The sequence below is a fragment of the Pteropus medius genome, unplaced genomic scaffold, assembly GCF_902729225.1.
Source record: "Pteropus medius unplaced genomic scaffold, Ma_sr-lr_union100, whole genome shotgun sequence".
In the NCBI taxonomy this organism is placed as follows: Eukaryota; Metazoa; Chordata; class Mammalia; order Chiroptera; family Pteropodidae; genus Pteropus; species Pteropus medius.
In genome coordinates this window covers 2,736,009-2,740,576 of record NW_024340696.1, presented here as the reverse complement: position 1 = coordinate 2,740,576, position 4,568 = coordinate 2,736,009, and positions in this window count along the sequence as shown.

The following is a 4,568-nucleotide window of genomic DNA, read 5'->3' as shown; positions in this document are numbered from 1 at the left end:
TCTCTCCTTTGTTCAAAATGTCATATATACCTAATTTTGCCTCTCTGTCTTAGGAATTTTCATGCTTATGTGAATTCCCTGTGTGCACATATTTAAAATTTGATTTTCTCCTATTACTCTGTCTCTGCTAATTTGAAATTAGAAATTAGAAGGTTTCTAATTTCAGCTAAAAGAAATTAGAAGGTTTGAGGGAAATTATTTTTTTAGCTTTTTTAGCCCCCACACTATAAACACACATATCTAAGAAGTCCAATGATCCCCAAGCCAACTATACATAAAGAAAACAATACCAACACCCCCCATAACCAAATTGCTGAAAACCAATGATAAAAAGAAAATCTTAAAAGCTGCCTGAGAAAAATATACATTATATAGAGAGAAACAATAATAAGACTCACAAAAAGAAGATAATGCAGAATGACATTTTTAATGACTGAAAGAAAAAAACTGTCAACCCAGAGTTCTATAACCTGAAAAATAAGCTTTAAAAAATAAAAGTGAGAAAAGTGTTTTTTTAGACAAATAAAACTGAGAAAATTCATTACCAGTAGATCTGCACTCAAGAAATTTTAAAGACAGTTTTTCAAAGAAAAATACCAGATGGAAATTTGGATCTACGTAAAAGACTGAAGAGCATGAGAAGTTGTAAATATGCGAGAAATAATAAAATATAATTTTCTAATTTTTAGTCTCTTTAAAAATGGTTGATGGCTTAAAGCAACAATAATAACAAATGAAATTTATAACTATGTAGATGTGAAATTGATGATAATAACACAAAGGAGATAAGAGAGAAAAAAATTGTTGTAAAGTTCTTAGACAATACATAAAGTGCTATAGTCTATGAAGATAGACCTTGATAAGTTGAAGATGTGTATTGTAAACTGTAGAACAATGGCTGAAAAAAAATAATAAAACAAGTAGGGCCAATAAGCCAATAAAGGAGTTAAAATAGAAACATAAAAATTATAAGTTAATTAAAAAAAAAACATAGGAAAAGAAGGGAAAATCTATTCCAATAGTCTAGGAGAGAGATTATTTTTTGGATTGTGGTAGTTGTATTAGAGATTGTGAGATGTCATAGACTTTGAGATATAGTATATAGTGGAGTCAATAATATTTGTTAAAGGAATAGATGTTGGAAGTGAGACTATGAGGTGTCAAAAACATGTCCCAGATTTTCTGGACAAAGCCAATGATAAAGAGAGCTTACATTTACAAACATAAGTGAAGTTGGGAGAAAGATAAGTTTACGAGGTAAAATTATGAGTTGAAATTTGAAAAATTTCTTTTGAGATGCCTATTCCAATGGGAACGTAGAATAGGCAGTTGGACATTCAAGTCTTTCATCCATGGGAAAATATGGCACTGAGGATACACACTTGGAAGTCATTCATTAACAGGTTCTGTTTCAAAATAGTTTACATGTTAGAAGCTAGTATTTTTTCCTTTTGTATAAAGAAGTTACTGGAGAGAGTTTTAAGCTGGGAAATGATATGGTCATAATTGGTTTTGAAGAAACTGTTATGATGGTATTATGAATTATATTTTTGGGATAAAAAGATGAAGAAATACCATTAAGAAACGTTTTTTTTAGTTAAAAAAAAATGAGGGTTTCCACAAAGGCAGTGGCAATATGATTGGAGAAAATGGTGTAAATTTGTGATATAATTGGGAAATATAATCCACCAGGCTAGGTGACAGATTAGATTTCAGAGATGTTAAGTGGGAAGAAAGTCTAGGAATTCTGTCTTGAGCAACTGTGTGGCTTGGCTCACTGAGATAAGAGATACATGGGGAAATCATGCAATTTATTATCTAAATTGGGACACTTTTAAGAGTAAATGGGCAACTCAGGACATATGGACAATCAAGGGATACAAGAATAGAAATGGCATCAGATTTCCAGGGTTGTGGTTGAGAGTGAACATAAAAATTTCAGTTATGGACACACAGTTTGAGGGATTGTGTGACATTCAAGATAGATAGCTAATATACTATTGGATAAATAGGTCTAGACTCTGATAAGTGGATTGGACTTTAAGTTGTTCTATAGGAAGTAGCTGAAGCCATGGAGGTGAACACCGCCCCCCCCACCCCAAAAGTTAATAGAATGAGAAAAACTAATGGATTGAGGATTGATTCTTATCTTTTTTTATGTGTCTTGGTTTGCACTTGCTGGAAGTATGTGAGTGGTGGTTTGTGCTGTATAGTAAAAATATCCACTAGTTAATAGTTGTCCTCCCTAGAAAATTCAGTATAATAACTTATAAGCAGTTGGGGGGATACAACTGAACCAGCTTGGTACAAAGGGCATATTTTTTATGATGTAATTTAACTTAAGCTTCCTAACCTTCACATGTGATGAGAGCTAAAATTTATGCGATGCTTATGCCAGGCACTTGAAGGGAACCAGAGTTTGCCACTCCAACATATAACTCTTTGGGACATTGATTATTTTAAGCTAGTTATTTAAGACACAGAAGATGCAGGAAAAACTTTTGGCTTTTCTCCTAACTTCCTAAAAGAATTTAGATAGAGGAACTGTTCCAGAAAGTGAGCTATCACCATGGATAACTATAGTTTAATGTGAACTAAGTTTGATAGACAGAGTAATCTAGCAAAGCTTGTTTGATCAAAGTCCTTTCTGTGTCCCATTATTAAAGATGGCCCAGCAAACATTTGTTTACCAGATGTTTAGTAATTTCCATTTGAACTGCTTTCCTCCTTTTTGAAGTTCCAAACCACTGCCCCTCTTTCTCCTTAGTTCAATATGGTGTATAAGCCTCTACTGCCTGGTTTGTCTTTAAGTTCTATATTCTTCTGGAACCCCTGTATATATACATAATTAAATTTGGTTATTTTCTCCTGTTAATCTGTCTCATGCCATTTTAATTATTTGACCAGCCATAAGAAGTAAGAAGGGAAAGAGAGGAAATTTTACCCAGCTCCACACACTGTTCTACGTGCTTTATGTACATTAACTCTTTTAATACCCACATCTGCCCTATGTGGTAGTGTGCTATTATTCATATCTTCTGGTTGAGAAAAATGAGGCTTAGTAACTTGATCATAATTACAAAGCTAGTAAGTGGGGTGTTGGGATTGGAATTAGGTGATTTGACTTCTGAGTCCAAGCCTCTTGATCCTTAACAGAAATTCTGCAGGTTCTTTAACACACTGATTCAAAGTCCAGGTTTCTCTCATATGTTTTTCTATTCTTTCCAGCCCTGACTCAGGCCAGCACATCCTGGCCTGACATTACAGGAAGGATTTATTTTTTACCATTTTGTGCCACACCTGTTTTTTCTGTTTTGCTTTGTTTTGTTTGTTTGTTTGTGTGTGTGTGAATTTTTTTTTTTTTTTTTTTTTTTTGCTTACTCAGAATAAAAGCAGGAGAAAAGAACACAAACATGCCATGATCTATCTTTATTCCTTACCTCTCAGCTCTGACAACCAGACTGCATTTGCTGACTTAGCTTCAGGAGAGGCAATTCTTATCCCAAGTGCAGATTTGGTTGCTGACTCTGTTGGCTTCAAAGATCCAGCTGGCCTCCTGCTGCCCAGCACTTATCCATGGCAGTCACAGATTCTGACTCTTATGATGGAAATGTTCCCTGCTCAAGTCATAATTAGAAAGGACATTGCTCCTGAACCCAAGGTTTCTAAGCAACAGATAAAGAACCAATCGAATGTTACTGGCTGCATATCCTGTCCTGCCGCTACATCCATGTTGCTTGTTATAGAGATTCTTGGCTACTTTTCTTCATGTCCATCTGCTAAGATGGCAACATGCCCTCTTGTTCTGTATTTGGATTCTTGCCCGTAATCATGGCTGTCAGACCATGACAGACACCTGCAGATCAACACAAATATTAGAGCTTTTCTAGCTATGTCTCCTCTGACAATCATAGACCTTGTAAGACATGATGTACACCTGTTAAATGTCATCAACCAAACAACATGACTATTTGGAAACAGGTCCATGCTAGAAGGCACAAAGAACGTTCAAGACAGCAAGGGGTGCTGAGCGATTATGAAACCATAGACAGACACAGGCCATGGAATAGCAGGTTTCATTGTAAATCTTCTCCGATATGGGCAACTTGCTAAAAGCAGAATCCAACGAGGTCAAGAGAAGTCAGTGTAATCAACCCACTGGCCTTTATAATTAAAAAAAATGCAAATGATTTAAAATCTCACCCTTGTTTCTGAAAACTATAAAAAAATTTTCTCCCTGAGGCTTTATTTCTGGAGCATACTCATGTATATTGCCTGTGAGCTTCCTTATTTTATTATCAGCTGTGAAGATGATCTAAATGAGATGCAGAGGATACAGTATCTTTGAATATTCTTCATTTGTGTTAACATTTTGGAATAACTACTGGATACTTTATGTGCATACATACATTTACTCTTCACACCAATAGCTCTTTGAGAAGGACATTTTTACTCCCATTAATAACAATAATGTATAAATAATTAATATATTCTTATTATTAATTCCAATAACCTAAAGTTATTTTGTCATTTATTTAACATTTTGACCTCTCCATACTTATACTTGA